General features: G+C 34.8%; 1 pseudogene; it reads left to right on the top strand.

Moving 5' to 3' along the window:
- The window catches only part of LOC142323939 (sphingomyelin phosphodiesterase 4-like), a 65,990-nt pseudogene that overhangs the window by 36,949 nt on the left and 8,206 nt on the right, over positions 1-20,835 (top strand).

Here is a 20,835-nt window from a genome sequence, read left to right as displayed (position 1 = left end):
AAAATCTAAATGTGTTAAATCAGGTGATGTTGGTGGTCAGGAATGTGGACCTCCATGACCAATCCATTTCTATGGGAAAGGATAATTTAAGTGATTGGTAATGGCACAAGAGAAATGGAGAGGCACGCTATTGTGCTAGAAGTATGCTTTGCATCTCAGTGTTAGAGGAACATCTTCAAGCAGATATGGCAATTTTTCTTGAAGAAAGTGCAAGTACAACTCAGCATTTAAATGGCTAGGTAATATGAATTGTCCAAACAGTTGATTGTGAAGAAGGCCACACAATACATTGACACCAAATTGGTTTTGAAAATTGCCTTCCACCAGTTCATGAGGATTTACTTCTTCCTATCTATGCTCATTGTGCTAGTTGTTGACTTCTTAGAGTGAAGTTTTCCTTGTCTGTAAACAAAACATACTTGTAGAATTGTCAATTTGTATTCCACCAGTGGAAATCCAGTGGTTTCTTTAACTGTCCTCTAATCCATCATACTCAAAACTCTGATCTACTTAGAAAGACTGATGCCTGGACTGTGCTGAACTGCATCAATAATAATATCAGTATCAGCGTTGTGTTGGACAGATTGTTCATAGCTGAATACCAAGTAGTGAACCTGTTCCCAAAGAAAAGTCATACTAATCATTTTGGAATCTGGAATCCTGTGGTTTGGAAAATGTATTTCATATTTTACTGCCGCAGCTGTTACAAACTCATTTCACTGGGGTAGCTGAAATCTAAGTGAAATATTTCACCTCTGGTAACTCACAAACAAATTATTTTAGGACATATGTTTATATGGATTTTTTCGTGAATAAAGTAGGTTATGAAAGACCTGGAAGAACTTCATGATACACCTGTGTATGTATATACATTTTGTGTGTGTGAACGAGCGAACGAGAATGTGCGTGCATGCACACATATATATATATATATTAATATACATTGTAATATAACAATAATACACAAAATATACACATATTTGCACATCATGTCTATATATATATATATATCACATCATGTCTATATATATATATATATATATATACAACTGGTAATTCAAAAAGGACTTTACAAATTTAGAAGCATATACAAATTTATGGATGTAACTTATAGATTTGTTTGAGGTTTCATTTCATGGAAAAACACTTAAGGTTTGCCACCCAACATTCACTTTAGTTCAATATGGCTTTCATTTGTAATGTGACATACATCCCACTTGAAGTCTATTTCATTCCAAACTGTAGCCAGCTAGTTGGGCATTACCTCTGCAACTGCAGTGTTAATTCGAAGTCTTAGCACAACAAGAAAGCTAACAAAGGTCATAAAACCGATCTTTAGTGAAACCCCCACAAGAAAAAATCTAGTGGGGTCAAATCTGGGAAGCAAGGTGGTCCTGCAATTGGACCTTCACAACCAGTCCACTGACCTATGCATAGAGTATCAAGAAATCTTGAACTTCTAAGTGGAAGTGAGGGGGTGCCCCGTCTTGCTGACAGTAATGACATCTATCTTGGTCATCATTGTCTAACTGAAGAACTAGAAAATTTTGAAGCATGCCTAAATAAACAATACCATTTACAGTTGCCTCCGGGTAGAAGAACGGGCCATACAGTCTTTGTTTGCTTAGGGCACCAAAAAACATTGACCTTAAAAGGTAATAAGTCTGAAATTAATACTTATTGTTTATCTAAGAATCAGTCTCAGAGAAAAATTTGTAGAGCTCAATCATACATATCATGTGTTGGCAATGTAATGAAGAAAAAAATAATCAAAGGAAAATTAAAAAAGAAAACATGATTCATGCTATTCTGGGGAACAACAAAGTCGAACGACATTTTGTTACTTAAAAACCACAACCTAGAGTATCGATCAAACAATTTTACATTAATAATAAACAATATTCTAAGAATAAACTAGATCATTTAAATATCAATGATAATCATAACTATCTGTCACAATGAGGTGACAGGATTTATCAAAATAGATCGCGTAAGTTATCTCAAGAGAATATTCCTCAGTCAAAGCATAAACATATATGGTGTCTGAAAGGGGAAAACTTGTATAACCCCTAAAAAACAACGATTTGACTTCACAAAAACCTACAGATACCAATGAAAACCTTCAATTCACAACAAAGGAAATCACGTGTATCAAAAACAAATCTTAACATTAATATAAATTTAGATGCGTTAACCTTATTCACAAGGACAACAGAATCCTGATTATCAAAATACGAGTAGTATTAAAAATACAAACGAAAGTGCTATCACTCGACTCCGAGGTATTTTTTACTTTTTATTTATGTTTTTTAACAATGTGAATGAAATTACCGTCAATATATTACAGATAATAACATAATTAGAAATTACAAATAAGTTATATACATGAATATAATGTAAATGTGATATACAAAGTGCTTATCATGAAAGTGTTGTAAAGTTTCACAAGGGTTTTCATACCCCACATTCAGGAGTTATGAGTGTTCACCTTGTCACTGATGTGAAATATTGACTCATCACTAAAGATTACATTGTCTAAAAATGTATCACTGTCTGAAATTTTATCCATCATTTCCACACAAAACTGACGCCGAGCAACTTTCTCGTCATCTAATGTGTTGAATAGTTTGTATAATATGCGCCAAACAGTCATTTATGGAATGCCAGTCTCACTTGGTGCACATCGAGTTGATTTCTTCAGACTATGTGCAAAGCTTTCTCGAGTTGTTCCATAGCAGCTTTAAAAATGTGTGGGCATCCTGATGATTTTGTATCTTTAACAGAATAACCTGCCTCATCGAAGAGTTAGTGCCAAGAGTAAATTGTATGCCTACTAGGAGGCTCTCTACCATACTGTCTATGAAAATTACATTGAACTGCACTTGCCATTATTAACTACACAACGAACACATTCTGCACCAGTAAATGCATTTATTTTTAACAACACTGGTGTCCGAATTCAGTACTAATGAACTATGTGAATCAAAACTTGATGTGTTTTGCTATGAAGTGTCTCATTTCCTAGGATTGAGGTCTCCTCAAACCGAATCTTTAAGTTATGTAATTAAATCTTTATGTGCTTTTAAAGTTGTGAAGTCCTTTTAGAATCACCCAGTGTATTTTTTTGTTTTGAAAATTCAAATAATTCATTAAGGTATTGACCACTGTGTTAACTAAATTTAATATTCATGAAATATAAACCACCAAAATACAGTAATTAGATAAGTTAAACGTACCATATTAATATTCAATAATTTATTTTTGTGGGATTCTGCATCTTCAGTTTGTATTGAATGAATTCTGTATTTTCTTAAATAGATAAATTTATTTAATAAATATCAAAAAAAATTTAAAACAAAACAATTTCACAAATTATAAAATGAATACAGTTTTATGCAATTATAGAATTCAATACCAACTGAATATAAGGGATCCCGCGAAAATCGATCGATTATTGGATATTAATATGGTAAGTTACTTTTATAATTACGTGTTTTGGTGGTTTATATTTTATATATATATATATATATATATATATATATGATATAAAAATATTTAAAAAAATATATATATATGTCGCCAATTGGCTTCGACAGCTCGTGGCACCTTAAAATCTTATGGTAGCCCTGTCGTTTGAGATTTTTGTAGTGATGGTTCTGAAAAGGGCCGTCTATGTGTTTTGCGAAGTAGCTCTGACAAGGGTTGTTGAGTCCAAAAGCTGGTCTCCGGCGATATCGGCTCGGTTGTAATCGGGAAGTTGCGGCTCGCCTGTTGGAATCGGACCAAGCTTCCCCTGAGCGGCAGTTGGATTCCCAGCACATTACAAAGTGGCAGTGGTGGCCGCAGAGCCTCGCAGTGTCGGATCGGCGTCGGTTGTCTTCCGCCGGCGCGGCTGAGGCGGATCTCCCTGAGCCATCTCACGTTGGGCGGGCTCTTGCTGATGGGTTCGTTGATCGGCCCGCATTTGAAGCCCGGCAAGCTGGGGCGGGAAAGTAGCGTCTGCATCCCACGGCTTCCAGGCCTGCTGCTCCGGCGGAGATAATGGCAACCGCCGGGAGGTCCCATGTTGGGCCGGCTAGGGAACTTGTTTCTTCTCCTCCAGGCATTGGTCGACGACGAATAAAATTCGTTTTGCCGTTCGGCTCTTTTATAGACGCCTGCGAGTGTGGGGCCGCAGCACCGCTGTGGTGGAAGAATTGTGCGGTAAGCTAGTTTGGTGAAGGCCGCAGCACCGCTATGGTGGAAGAATTGTGCGGTAAGCTAGCTTGGTGAAGGACATAAGTTGGAGGACAGTGGACGGACCTTCCCATGGAGCCTCCTGCATATCGACCATCATGGGCTGTCTGATGAACACTTGGTCGTCCACCGTAAATGTCGGTGCTCTTCTTTATTGTCTACGAACTTCTTTTGTCAGTAGACTTCCTGGTGTGATGCTGCCATTTCCTGTCATTCCTCAGTGGATTGAGGCGGTTTCTCTGCTTTTGGATGCAGCCAATTCCTGGGTCCTCCCAAAGATTAGTTCGTTTGGTGGCTTGTCGGTCGCAGTGTTGGCCCTATTTCCTAATAGGAACAGCATTCGGCACATTCTTATCTCAGGTTATATGTTGGACATCCTGCTCGAGGGCTATCCTCAGTGTCTTCTTCACCTCCTCATTAGGACGTTCCGTGAGATTGTATACGGGTGTATAACCTCTTTCTCTTCGGCTTGTAAGCGCAGCCCCGTCATCTATTATGAGTGCTGCAGGATAGCCCCGCGGCAAAACACTTCCTCCTCCAAACAGCTAAGATCGTGTCCTTGTCAGCTCGAGGAACGGGCCTTGCCTCCACCCAGCGGAAAAACAGGTCAGTCGTCACTACTACGAACCTTTTGCCTCGTTCCGTTTCTGGATATTGACCCATTTCGTCAATTGCCACTTGCTTCCAACAAGTTCTAGGCTTCCGAGGTCGCTGATTGTCTGGTGAAGGACTGATTGTCAGGTACTGCTGAACGTCCTTTGTAAGACCCTGCCAACCGTAATATTGGAATATCGGCCGCCATCTTCTGCGAGTTGACCGGCTTTTGGAGCATTGTGGTAGTGTCGTATGACAGCCAAGTGGTTGCCGGACGTACACTCTCACTGGTCGGGGTCCTGCCCTAGTGCTACGTTCTGCTATCCATACGATGCCGTCTTCGTCCACTCAGAGATGAATGCCTGATGCAGAATTTGGATTCTGACGTAATCGTTGGCACTCTGGATTGGCTTTTATGCCTCCTGCATCTGTTGAAACAGACGTGGTGATACGTTTTGCAGTCGGGGTGTAACTGCTGTACTTTCTTCTTGGCCGCGTTCACTCGGGTGTAGTCTACCTTCCTTCCGCGCTATTGTAGTATTTTCATCTTCCGCCAGTTCTCTTGACAACAGGTTTGGTAGTTCATTCTCCCGGCCAGAACACTGAACCAATAAGGCCCAGTGGTCTACTTTAGCCATGTCAAAGCCTTGTTGTCCGTTCTGAGGATAAAAGTTCGGTCTTTGAGGTACGGTCGATAGCGTTTGATTGTCCACACCAGGTCTAGGCATTCAAACTCATTAGAATGATATTTCTTCTCAGCCTCTGAGAACTTCGTGCTGGCCTACGAGATGACTCTTCGCTCCCCGTTTTTGGCTTGCTGGTAAAGCACGGCTCCCAGTCCTTGCTGGCTAGCCTCGGTTTGCAAAACTGTAGGAAGCTCTGAATCCGGCGGAGGTAACTCCCAACAGTTGGCTGAAGGCCTGCCGAACAGCTTCGAAGGCTTGGTTTGCATCCATCCTGACCCATAGGGAAAGACACACGCCTTGTAACGATCCCAGTCGCCATGCCACTCCTTCCGTTCCTAGTCTTGATAGGATTTACCGAAGGTCACCTTCTAGACCCTCAGTACCTGATTATATATTTTAGTCATCAGGATGGCACCAATGCAGATGCCTCGAAAGACATTTCCACTGTTGTTAAAACCCACCAATAAACAGAAGATATTTTTCAAACTCACCTAAACCGAATCAAACCAAAAATTGATATCCAGTAAAAATTTACGAATTGAGCTGCCCAAAATATTAATCTCATACCCTCAAAATATTTTCACAACCTCGTAATTTTGAACTACCATACTATAACAACCAAAATTACCTATAAGTCAACCCACGAACATACCAAACAACAACCGGGCACAATTGCCGAATGCGCCTACTCTGGCGTAAAAGCACCAAAATGGGTCCTTAGCCACCCAGGCTACTATTCTACAATAAACACCCTCTGCATTCCTTTCGAGAGCCAAAAACCTTTAAAATCTTTCAACAATGCGCCACTCATCTCTAATTTTCCAGTTAGTCTGCAGATCCAGACTTTAATCATTGCCGGTTCAGGGAGATCCGTAAGACAACTCCCAACACCCTTACGTCTGGAAAGAGACCGTGCGTATACCGCCCATCTGTCGTCTCATACACCTGTCCTGCCAAATACCAAAAACTTTCCTCTATTTCCTGAATACGCTGCGTAGTCAGTTCACCAGACGTCTTCACAGCGTAACGTAGTTTTGCCTTGCAAAACTCCTAACAACCTGCCGCATCTTAGCGTCACTAATCTCCGAATATAATATACCTGAACGAAAAAAAGCGACCTCACGCCTATCACACAGATGATTGATACCTACACACCCTCCACTTCATCATTTAGCAGTAAATCATTCAAGAGAGTGCGCAGAATTTCTGTCCTGTCAGTCAGTATACCTTGCCCGGTCGAGAGAGCAGTCAGAAAACGTCTTTCTTTCGTTTATGTCCCAAAATCCTATAATTGACACCCCGTGGTTCCTTATTACCCTGATGCCCTAGGCACGAAAGAACCCCAAAAATCCCTTGACCGTTTAGATCAGAAAACTCTTGTCCAAACATTATTGTCTTGTCTTGAGAAAACTCTTGTCTTCTCTCATGACCAGAGCTACGTGGGGTGGATTGCGATATGTTATGCGGCCTTACGCCGTGAATTTAAATTGCCCAGAAACATTTGTTAAATCCTGGGCAATGACGTTTTAAACCGGGTGTTATTTTTCCGACAGATCAATTTATTACATAAAATTTAATATTGTTATTTAAATTTGTTTTTCTTTAATGTTTCTGTTAACCGAGAGGGGCCCTTTACGCTCCTCTCGAACGTTGTTGAATTTTATTTGTGTTTTTTAATGATATTTTAGCTGTGATATTAGTTGTATTTTTGTTTAATTTTTTTAGTTTTTTAATGTAGTTTTAGTTATCTGTTTTCCTTTTATTTATTTTATTCCGGGCGATGATATCGCGCAAGCGTTTTTCACCCTCAAAAAAAGAAAAGAAAAAAAAAAGAACAACTACGCGGGATAGAGTGTTCTACAGCAACCGCATAAGTAAGAGAAAGCCTCTCCTCCAAATTCCGACCGAAGACACGAAATCTGGCCGATAATATATCGACAAATTTTAGCCAGTCTGCCTCTTATACAGGAAACGCTCCTGCTTAACGGGAACATTACACTGGTATACCTCACCGCTGACAATCGCGATCTGAAAAAACGATGATTACTGGAACAATCATCAACAACTGTCCATCGACAAACAGTCCCGGGAGTATTCCTTCCAACCGTCACATGTATATTTTTTCCAGCAAAAACCTTCTACCATTCACCATTTCTGCGAAGGTTGGTAACTCACCCAAAACTTAAACCTCGACCGTGTTATACAATGAAACTCTACACCAACTCCCCTTTCTCATCCGTCAAATTACTGTGCCACCATAAAGACTTTGCATTAATGTCTGCACCGATTAGAATAGGAAGAATCCTGCAACAACAAATCGGACAATCCTGTCCCATTTCTCAGAATGAAAAGTTGCAAGTCTCCGATTACCAGCTTCACAACAACATGATGAAAATCAGAGCTGTTTAACAAAGACACAATCCAGATGTCTCCTGCACAGAATAGCAGACATACTAGCAGAACAAAAGCTTCTGCCAGCCACTAAAACCTGGCAAATCACCCGCCAGAACATAAGGATGTTGCATAAGAATCACATCCAGATTCCTTCAATCTCCAACCTCACCTAATTCAATCTGCGCAATATAAGCACCCTGAGCATTCAACTGTCCGAAATTAACCATGACCATCTCGACAGCTCTTAAGTAAGACGCACAGTCCTTACTGTCCGAAGAGTACTTAGTCCCTTTGCACAGTTTCTTATAATTGACAATTCGATCCCTCATTCTTCTTGGGACAGCCGTCTCATTTGTGCCCTCTCTCCACAAAGAGCACACAGCGACGGAAACTTGCTAGCTCTGCAGTGTCTTTCCATTTCCAGTGTTTTCCCCGCAGCAGGTCAGTCAGCGGCGCAGAAAGTTGTGAAAATCTTTCTATATATTTTCGCAGCCAGTTATAAGTGCCGAAAAACTTCTGCAGGTCTTTTCTTGACCCGGGAATCTTGTGATGGTCCGTAGGTGTTGCTTCTCCGGAATATTACCCGTGGGTATATTTTATGGCCCAAAAATGATACCTCTTCTCCGCCAAATTAGCATTTCTCCAAAGAGCATGTCAGATAGTAAAGTTGTAGGTGTTCCAGCACCAAATCTAGGGGGCGTAAGTGTTCTTCCCAGCTACTGCTGTAAACAATGACGTCCAGGTAGACCAGTCAGCACTGGCGGAGGAGGCCAGTGAGAACGTTCTTCATAAGATGCTGGAATATGCTGGGTGCATTTTTCGAGCCAAACGGCATTATTCGGAACTGGTATCGGCCGCCATCTGGAACTGAAAAGGCTGTAAACCGTTTGATTCTTCCAGGGGTGTCTGCCAATAGCCACTTTTAAGGTCGATTGTCGAGAAGACGCGAGCGCTTTCCAAGTCTAATAGTTTCATAGATCAGTAGCAGTAGTGAATCTACATCTTCAGTGATTTCGTTCAGTCGGTGAAAGCCTTCACAAAAACGTAGTGAAGATTTCTTCTTTTTAACAATGACCACCGGAGGGAAACGGCCGGCTTACTTCCCGAAGTTGAATCTCATGTACTGTTGACCGTGTCGGTTGCAAGGGAATGCTGGAAAATACTCCTGGTGTCGCTTCAACACCGTCTTCAGTCTTGTCTTCACCTCATAAGGTGTGCTGCTCCAGCAGTACTGGTAGAAAGGTAACTTCACTACCTGGAGTTAGTCGGTGAATGAGTTTCCTCTTCTGCAACAGGAAAAACTCCACTGGTTCATTAGCCACTTGCGTTCGTCCATAAAGTTGGAACCGCAGCTTGGCAGTTGTTTGAGGGTGGTTATATTGATGCCGAAATCGGTCGATGAACTCGGGCCAATCGAGTTGTAGGTCTTTGTATTGTCTGCCACAAGACAGAGCATCTCCTTTCAGCTGCCCTTCGGCGTATTCCGCTCATTGCTCCACAGGCATTCTCTTTTCTTGTAGTTGAGTTTGTAGATGAGAGAGGATCAGTTTTGGATCGTCATGTGGCAGGCCGCTGAAGGTTGCCGTTATCACTGACAGAAATGATGCACGGATGCCCGCAATCAGGTAGTAATGTTGTTGGGCCCCTTGTGTGTTTGTCGGCTAACATGTGGTCGACAAAGACGTGACTAGATCCAGTCTTCTCGTCCAGACGATCTTCGCGCCACATTGGACGTCTCTGTCGCCGATTGGCTTCGACGGCTCGTGGCACCTTAAAACCTTATGGCACCGTGACTGGCACGGTGCCATATAACCGTGGCACGGTTATAAAACCGTGGCACCTTATGGCAGGACTGAAAATGGCCGAGGTTTTTGTAGTAATGCTCTCTGAAAAGGGCCATTTGTGTGTTTTGGGAAGTAGCCCTGAGAAGGGCTGTTGGATCCGGAAGCTGGTCTTCGGCGATATCGGTCCGTTTATAGTCGGGAGGTTGCGGCTCGTCCGTTTAAATCGGACCGAGCTTCGCCTCAGCGGCAGTTGGGTCCCCACTACAACGTGGCAGTCGTGCCCAGCAGTAGCAATCGGCGTCGGTCGTCTTCCCCTGGCTCGGCCGAGGCGGTTCTCCTCGTCCGATCCCACTCTGGGCCGGCTTCTGCTGATGGGCTCGCCGGCCAGGGCGCTTAAAGTCCGAGAAGGTAGCGTGCATACCCAGCAGTTCTCTCGGCGGCCCGGCTAGGCTTGCTGCTCCGGCGGAGATGTTGGCAACCGCCGGGAGATCCCACGTTAGACCGGCGAGAGAATTTCTTCACCATTCTGTGAATGGTGAACCTCAACACCGCTGAGGTGGGAGAGTTGGTCAGCTAGCTTGTTGGGGAGTGGCACTTGTGCAGGTTTGTGGGCATACTGTATTCCCGTTGACTAGTATTGTACTTGCCGATATGAAGCTTCGCATGTATATGACAACAATATATAATTAGATATTAAGCGATACATAATAAATTTGAATATGTATTAAAATCATTGATTATATTTGATAGGAAATATATGGGTGGTACAGTCTTAATAACTAATAAATCTCTCTTATTCCCCCATATATTTGTTAAAAATGTGGCCATTGTTCAGTTACTGTGTACTTCAGGGTAAAGGTGGATTGAATTGTATTGTATTGTATTGTATTATATATTGTATAGTGTCTCAAATGCAGTTACAGACTGGTCAGTCTGTAACTGCAAAGCTAAATCATGCAACAAGTATAAATGAGCATGTTGCAACATGAATTTTTATGACTGGAAATTACTTCAAGCATCGGTTATAACGTAACACTGCAATTGAATGGTTCAAACAAGTCTATTTCAACTATAATAATAAGTATAAAAATATTACTGTGTCAAGAAGACAAGAAACCCCCTTGGAGCAATTATTTAGTGAGTCAAAATGGTATTGCTTTTAACAGTTGTTTCATGATTTTTGAGAGGTTATAACTTTTTTATTAGTACTGCTACACAAGAAACTTTTTTATTTGACATAAAAATTACAAAAACACTAAGTTTGTAAATTTGAGATTTTTATATCCAGCCCCATCAGAATTGTTTGAAGCCAAAGTTTGAATTAAAAAAAAAAAAATAGTTTCTAAAAATTCATAAATTTAGGGGTAAGTATATCGCCATTAATATTATTTATGGTAAAACTACTAACATATACCTACATACAAAATAATAATTCAAATTTTTATGCCATCCCTGCCTCTTGAAAAAAATTACCAAAAGTGAAATTTCACAGTTTTTCGTGTTCAACTTTCTTGGTAATTTTCTCATAGAAAGAAGAGAGATAGGTAAATAAACTGTGGATCAATCTTTTACTGTGACAAAATATTATTAAATTGCTTTTGTTTCATCCTTCCAGGACCTTTTTAGTTACGATTTTTTTCTGTAAACCCTTACAATCACAAAAATAGGTGTGTGCACTGTAACAAAAATGGCTGCCACAGGTAAACTGCTTAAATAAAAAAAAATAGTTTTAAGGTCCTGAGACATGTAAAAAACAAATGGGTAAATTTCAGTTTTTTTTTTTTAAGTGACCCGTGGGTCACTTCAAATGGATTGACCCCTAATGAGGATTTCAGTGGTTACATTTTTGCGTAACTAGTTTTTATCCTGTTTTCACATATCCAATACTATTTTTGTAGTATTGAGACTTCATTTTTACATGTAGAGGTACCAGCACTGAACTATCTGATTTCAGTATGACTCAGATGTATGATTTTGTTTATTTAATGTAAATGTAATATATGATTCAATGAATACAAACAGGTTTATTTTCATTTTTATTTATATTTAGTTTTTATAGTTGTGTAATTTTTCTTTTGAAGACTATTAAACTGAATTGACAATTCTGATACTTACATTTGAGCTACGTAATATTATAAACAAATCAAATTCCTGCTGATAAAGAACATAGTACATTTAAAACATTGGAATCTATAAACCCTTCACAAAATTACAAAATCCATGTGGAGTACTAAATAAGAGTGAATTTTTCACCTAAAACTAATTTAAGAAAATCCATAAATATGTGTACAACAATCTTTTCCAAAATTATAGAAAAAAATTATTGTTTCTAATCTTTATTTTTATTAAAGAGAGAAAACTGTAGTATAAAATGAAACATAATCTGAGTTCAGAGGGGTTATTGTTGATTAGAATTCATTGTATAGATATGTCTTATTACATAATAAAGTTACAGTAATCTTTAAGTGGATGTTTTTTTAATTTTTAAAGATCAATATTCACTGGTGTAGTAAAATCTTTAAATCAACATTGATTGTTATAATTAAGAGACATCAGCTCAAGCTATGTTATTATATAAAGACAAAGAGGATTTTTGGTTTGTTTGGGATAAACAAAAAAAAACTACTCTTATCAATCGCAACCAAATTTTTACCCATGTTTCTTGGCATAACTGAGAAGGTTTTTAGATATTTCATTTTGATAAATCTCAAAGAACCAACCGATCGATTGCTTTCAGATTTTCAGGATACATTTGTATTATACCTTGGAAGGTTTTAAGCCACAAACGAGGCCCTAGCTCCTCCCTTGAAGGTTAAAATATTAAAAGTACTCTCACTTAAATTAAAAATGTTTATTAAGGAAAAAAGATTAATCCTTCTACTTCATTATATTCCTGCCTCCATGGCAAAGAAGAAATAAGTTGTGAATTTTTTGTCATCAAAGGTGTGTGTACTTCTACCATAGCTACTATTATTCTAGCCCACGAGGTTGGTCTAGTGGTTAACTCATCACAATTCAGCTGATTTTGAAGTCGAGAGTGTTTAGGTTCAAATCCTAGTAAAGGCAGTTACTTTTATATGGATTTGAATACTAGATCATGATACCAGTGTTCTTCGGTGGTTGGGTTTCAATTAACCACACATTTCAGGAATGGTCAACCTGAGACTGTACAAGACTACACCTCATTTACATTTATACATATCAACCTCATTCATCTTCTGAAGTAATACCTTACGGTGGTTCTGGAGGATAAACAGAGAAAGAGAAAGCTACTATTATTCTGTATTTTAATTTAGTTTCTTTTTCAGGTTTCTATAAAGCCTTGATACTTTAATTGTTATTTATCAGTATTCTCAATCATAAGGATAACGAACAGTGCAGGGGTCCAGGGAGCAGAGCCCGCTGGGTAGACAGTAGTGATGACCGAATCCAAGCTCAGCAGGTGTCCAAGGCATCATATCCTGCAACACTGGAATGGCGAGCTCTGTGGCCCTGGGGTAGGCCCCAAGGAGCCCCTTTGTTTACTTTGGGGTTCACCTGGGCCCTGAGGGTCCAGATTCTGGCTAGACAGGCTGGCTGGTATAAAGTATAAAGTTTCCTCCAGTCAGTATTTCTGAGATAGCACTTAATAATGTAAATCATTTTTATCTAAAGAAAGGAATTTTTTGTATTTCTTGGTACTGTTAAAAAAACATATATATATTTAAAAAAGAATAAATATCACAATCTGTACATTATTTTAAAGTTTTAAAATAATATGAATAATTTTAAAATGATGTAGTTCTTAGAATTGTGAAGAAATTATTATCTCTCAATAAATTAGTAGAAATTAATTGTTGATGCCTTAAATTAAAGCAAAAATCTTGTATTCATCTGATACATTTAAAAAAAAAAATCTATCATTGTACCTATCGGACAAATATTTTATGTGAAATTCAAGAACAAAGCTTTTTAATTTGACTGGATGGTTCTGAAAAAAAATTACTAAATGCTTGAATAATAAGTTCTTGTGAAACTGATTTTTTCATTTTTTTTCTAAACTGGAACTTATGTTCCAGTTAATGTTTGCAGTTAACTTTTTATCTTTGATCCTGGTAGGTGTATTGACATAACCAATGAATGGTTGTCTTACGCATGTCACCATAAATAAAAACTACCTTAAAAACCTTTTATCATTTTAAGTAATTGTAGAAAATAAGGTTAATACTATAAAATCAGCTTGGTCACATATAGATTTTGTTTAATCCTTTCATTGTGCTCATTTACGATTGTGATTTCACTTTGTGTTCTGTATATTTAATAAAACTGAGTTTCTGTGAACTGGTTAGTTAACATATGCAATGATACGGTGTCTTCATGTACAATTGCTATCCCTAAGTTCTAGTGTTTCCTGGTGAAAAACCTGGACAATATGAAATAGCCATAACAATAAGCTTGAGCTAACAATAGCTTGAATAGCCATATTTGAGCTACCTTTTTTGAGTATATAACTGCTCACTTCCATTTTATCCTCTCATTCTCTCTCCAGAATACTTTGGTGAGTTTCTTTATTTATGAACAGTTCTTTTTATGCAAACAGCTGCTCTTTGACCTAGATAATTTTGATTAGGTAGTCACATTGCTCATGTAAAAACAAAGCTGCGAGATTCCTCCACTTACTCCTAATATTTAACCTTGTCTGGGGGGGATGGGGGGGGGGGGTATTCCTAGTCCTCCTTGCACGTATTATACCAAAGCCAGTTCCAACAATCTGGTAGTAAATAATCTATATTCCCATTTATTGTATACCTTCATTATGCCACAGGAATATACTGGCCTGGCTCTGTGGTATGTAAGTGTAGAAAAACACAATTCTCCATGTTAATTTAGGCAAAGGTATCCTACTCTTAGTTTATTTAAGTAAAAATTAAACTGTTTTTGCACCAGTTAAGAACGAGCGGAAAGAAATTCTTAAAAGTGTTCGAATTGTGCATCATGTTAAGGTTATTCATATTATCACATCTACATTTTTAGGATATAGGTGTTAACCTAGAAGTAAAATTAATAAAAATTTTGAGTTTTGGAAATTTTTTTCGAATATTTTTCTTTATTATAGCAGAGCTACTTATATGTTTATTCCTTTTTACAGAGATGTATTCACCTCATGGGTAGCATCAAACCAAACTGCAGCTCAGAGCTTTTCGACTGTGAAGTAGAAATGGCCAACATCATATTGTATTTATTGGACCCACGGGCCTTTTGTAAATATCGTACAATCAATCACTTTTTGTGATTTCCGGACCTTCCCTCGCATATAAATATAAATAAAAGTATATAAATATTATATATGTTTAATTTTATTTTTAATTTTCTTGCTTTTATTATGATTATTATCAGTTTTTTTTAATTATATTATTTTTTACCTATTCATTGTGTGTTTTTATTATTATTAATTTTTTTTTATTACGATGAAAGGTCTGATTATTATTATTATTCTTTATTATACATAAACCAGTTTTATGTAATTGGGCTAATAATATATGTAAAAGTGAATAAATAATTTATGTTCAGTATATTAAAACGCCCATTGTTGCATGTTTAAATCTTTTTTCAAATGGACATATTGATTATTATTGCAATATATTTAATTAAAACATAGTTAGAATTAGTTGTTAGTTATTTTCTTAAAAAGAATTTGAAAGTGTGTGAAAGTGATGATACAGAGAGTGAGTGCAAGTATAAACAAGAGAAAAATAAATTGTTTATATAAATATATTTTAAAAACGTGATGAAGAATTAGTAACTACGTGCTCATGTTATTAAGTTATTTTTAATTGTTTATGTAAAATAAATTTTGTAATTAATAGTTTATATATATAATACACACACACACACATGATATATATATATATATATATATATATATATATATATATATATATATATATATATCAAGTATTTAATTAATTGTTATTGATTAATTAATTTTGTTACAGTTCATGAGGTTTTTTTTATAAGAAAAAAAATTGTTTTCATTTTTTAAATGCAATTTATTATTGAAATTGAATGTAGCAATAACATTGTAATATATTATTATTAGATAATAATTTTGATTTCATTATATGTATAAATGTATTGTTTTTCTTTTCTTTTTTTTTGTTACATTGTTGAATTTCAAATGTGATTTAGAAAAAATCTTATGAACTGTGATTATTGTATAGATTCTTTTAGGTGTAGGTTACAATTAAATTATGCTGTACATTTTTTTGGGGGGATATGGAGACTTGGGATAAATGTACAGATTTTTCTTCTTTTTTTTTGTGAATAAATTGGAAATGTGTTATTTAAATAATAAAAAAAAACTTCTAAGGTACAAACTCAAAATATTTTTTTTTAGATTAAAAACATTTTGTTGTTACCTTCATGTTGTTAATCTATTATTATGATATATTTATGATACATTTTTTATTAATTGTATATTAATTATAGCTTTTTGTTTGTTTTGTTTTTATTTTCTCTTTTTTTAATTATATATTTTTTGTAGTAGTTATATCTTGTAATTTTATGACAGTTTAAATAATTGTAATGTGTGTTTAGATAATTTGTCAAAAAAATTATTTCTGAGTTTATCCAAGTTACGCACCATAGTCTGAATATTACCTTACTTGATAATATAGCTCTTGAGTATTGTTAAGTTTTACTTAAATTGGTATTCTTTCATGTAGTTCCTTTAAGTATTTAATCCTATAAAATTTTTATTAAAAATTAAATTAACATCATGGCCTGGGTGAACTATTACAGCAATATCTACACTGGCAGTTCATGTACAGGGGGTATGAACTAACAGTATAATTATGCTGTAGCGTGTATTCTGAAGGCTGCTTTTTTTTTTATTAAATGTCTGTAAGTTGTCAAAGATTTTCATATTTCTCATTTGACTCTACCATTAATTATCACTGAAACCTTTGAATCTTTTTTAGTATTTTATAGTCTTAATTTCTGAACATCATTAATTCTATTAATATAAAGTATACATGTAAATTTTTCAGAAGCTTATGATGATTTATAATTTGTATGCTGTGTTATTAAAATTTACAATTGTTTTAAGTATTAGATGGAATATAATTAAATATGTAATTTAAACACAAAATAAAATATAAATTTAAATTATATCTAAAAATATAAATGCTAAGTTGTGCCATTTACGATTAAACTTGAAAATATTGAAACATGGTGCTTGTATTATATTATGGAGTTTTTATTTGAACACACATTTTAAATATTTTTTCTCTTTAAAGAATATGTATTGAAATTTCAAGTTAATTATTATTATAAATAATTTTGAATATAATTATCACATACTAAGTAAGATACAGTAATTAAATTTTAATTTGTATTAAGAAAATAATAAAAATACATAATGTAGTATTTATTACTTTATACTATATCTTATTCAGCAATAAAAACAGGGTAGCCTACAATAGGGCGGTTAATTGTTTTTCTGTTTTTTTATTTTTATTTTTTGACATTTAATATTATTTAATGTTATAATTTTTATTTCTGTATGATACAAACTTAAAATATAAAAATATAATGATTGATTATTTTATTTAATATACATTTTTTTTTTTTTAAATTATTATGAATTAATATTACTTTCTGCAATTTCATTTTCATTATTATATTTTATTATTTTTATTGTTAATAAGTAATTTTTAATTTAGTATAAATAAATGTTGTAATAATATAAATAATTTGTTACATAAATAATTATATAATAATAATACCTATATTATATATATAAAAATGAAAAAAAATCTGCATTACATGTGGATATAAAAACCATTATTATTATATATTATATAATATTCAAAGTAAGAACATATATGAATATAAATAATAAATAAATTTTATATATATATATATATATATATAGGAAGAGAGCGAGAGAGTGTGATTTCATTAGTTTGACCAATAAATAATAATTTATTATTGTAATAATAGTACCATATTAAAAAAAAAAAAAAATATTTTATAAAGTGAAACTCTGCCATTTTTTTCCATTTTTAATTTGTTCCTAGGCGTATGATTATTCATAGAGTTTATATTGTAAACCAGCAAAGATGTTAATATTATTATAAATTTTTGATTGCCTATTCTGAAAATATATAAATATGTAAATGAAGTTTTACAAAAAGAACTACTGTAACAGAAATAATTATTATGATGAAGATTTTATTATGTTTATATTAATTTTTAAACAGTACAAGTAGATGAAATTCAAGCACATTTATTGACCAGGTACCAGGTTTAGTTATTATTACTATTATTATATAGATGTACATTGTAAACAAGAATGAACAGTTATTTGAAATATTTTTTTTTACCCTATCAGTTTATTGTTTTCATCTTTTTATATCAGTTTATTGTTTTATTGCTGTTTATTTTACATGAATAATTTTTATATAGATGAACTCCAACTTAGAAATTTAATGTGTTTTTACAGTATTGCTCATTATTTGTGGGATTACGTTCTCTGAAAATTCTACTATGAGTGCGAAACCATAAATATTCGGCAAAATGATAATCACTTTCAGTTTTTTTTAAAGATAGCAGCAATTAAATTTATTTTTTATTAATGATATCAGTCATTCTTTACAAACAAAAACACGTACACTTAATTTAATTTTTTTTATAAACTAATAGAAAATATTAAGTTACTCAAGTTAAATAATACGATCATAGGCTTAGAATGAATTGATTTTGTCACCTGATTTACTACTAGTTTTGATAGATATTCTTTGTTGAGGGAAGTTTTACAACTTTTGCAATTACTCATCTCGGGTGTAAATTTAATTGTTTTACCGTGTAACAAACTTATACTGTGTATTTAATGTGTAAGCGTTTTTGGCCAAAATGAAGTTTAGTTAACTTTGTATAGTACTGTTATTTGAAACTGTTAATCAAAAAATGATTTATTTTCACACACACACACATATGAAGCTATACAGAAATGCTTGGAATGCTAAAATATAAGTTAATTTGATGGTTTCATATGAAATTCAGTCTTACAAATTGATGGAGTATGAGAACTGTGATGTCTGTAGTTTTTTTTAGAAAATCAGTGAAAAATTCACTTTTTTATGTTTGACTTGCAATAACTTCATTCAGTTGCAAATAAACAAGTAAAACTCTTCAATAAAACCTGTTGAAAATTTAATTCTAAACAGAATAGTATAAATAAACTGAAAGCGATTAGTAATTAAATACAAAGCTAAATTTAACTGGAAAATTGTTTTTAATGTAAAAAATTAATAAAATTTACAATGAATTGTCAAAAATGTCTCCATTTACATCATTGCATTTGCTGCATATGTGGGTTACTTGTGATGCTGTTTTCAGTTCATTGGAGCTGTTCAACAGCGCAAAAGCATCGATAATATGGGCAAGTAACTCCTCTTGGGTATTTACTTTCAACTTACAAAAACATTAACACTTCATCCAACCCCATACACAAAATCCATCTGTGTAAGATCGGGTGAACTGAGTGGCCAGGATTGTGAACCGCCTCTACCAATCCATTTATCTGGGAATTGCAGATTTAAGTAGGCAGAAACAATAGGAGAGAGATGTGGGGACATGCCATCATGCTGGAAGTACATCTGGTGTCGTGTTGCAAGAGGAACATCTTCTAGTAATGATTATAATTGTTCTTGAAGAAACTGTAAGTACCCCCTTGCCTGTTAAGTGCCCTTGGAAAATAAACTGTCCAATCAAGTGGCAAGTTGCTGTTGAAAGTTAACGTTCCACCATTGCATGGGGTTCATTTCTACCTGTGAGTGTTGGTTTCTCATATTGTTTATGCCATCGCAAGAGAACTGACTCATCTTTAAATAAAATGTACTTGAAGATTTGTCGAGCATTTAACTAATTGCAAAACACCATACGAAGGGCAGGCTCTCCTGCATGTAGATGTATTTTTTGTTTATGATAACGGATAAAGGTTTATTCTTAAGTGTCCTCCATACTTTAGTTTGTAAAACTCAACTGGTTAGAAAGACATCTTGGGCTGACACCAAGACTACGCACAACAGCAATAATAATGCTTTCATTGACATTATCATCATGTAGAGAGAACGGTCATAAGGGATATGATTACTGCTAGGAAGAGATCCTATCTCCTGTAACATACAAAATACCACATTAATAGTTATTGTATTTGGGATTCTGTGATTAGGAAAACGTTGATAATCTTCAACAGCGGCCGTAGCACTGCCTTCACACTCATACATACACACCATATCAACATATTCTTCATTCAAAAATAAGTATTGAATTACTTCAATAACAAACCAGATTCAAAATGGTTATGCAGTACAGCTGTCTACTTGTACTAACAGGAAAATTGCACAAATGAACTCAAACTCTACTATAAGCTTAGTAAGGGTAAACCTACTTGAATTCAATTTGGCAAATCTTGTCTTATTCTACAAAATAAAAAATGTTACCATCAAAATGGCAGCCACCTTAATTTTTTTAATCTTCAATATTTGTAATTGTTTGTTTGATAAATTTTTACTTATTATAAAATTTATTAAGCATTTTATTTAGAACAAAATGACACCTCATTTGCAAAAATCCATTGACAAACAATCAAGTTATTGCAGACAATTAACCCGGCAGTACGCTTGTGCACTATAATGCAAGCTTATAATTTGTATTAATTTAGTATTGTTTTTTACTACATTTAGTGGAGGAAATAAAAACTGGCAAAATGTTATAAACTTGCATTATGGTGTGCAAGTGCACTGTCTGGTTAATTGATTGCAATAACTTTATTCTTTAACAACAGATTTTTACAATTCGTGTATGTCATTTTGTTCAAAATAAAATTTTTAATAAATTTTGTAAAAGTAAAAATTTGATCAAACAAATAATTACAAAGATATTGAAGATTAAAAAATTAAGATTTTTTATATTTTAGAATGTAGGCGCTAGTCTTTAGATTTGCTAAATTTAATTAAAGTAGATTTACCTTTTCCTGAGAAATTTTTTTGTTGAAAATCACAAAATGGTGTCCTGAATCAATTCCTGAACACACACATATATATATGTGTGTTATAATTGGACTTGCTTTCTGAAAATATAGAGAAGTTTGGTTC

Source organism: Lycorma delicatula, chromosome 4 (genome assembly GCF_047948215.1).
Source record: "Lycorma delicatula isolate Av1 chromosome 4, ASM4794821v1, whole genome shotgun sequence".
NCBI lineage: Eukaryota > Metazoa > Arthropoda > Insecta > Hemiptera > Fulgoridae > Lycorma > Lycorma delicatula.
This window is presented reverse-complemented; position numbering and strand designations above follow the sequence as displayed.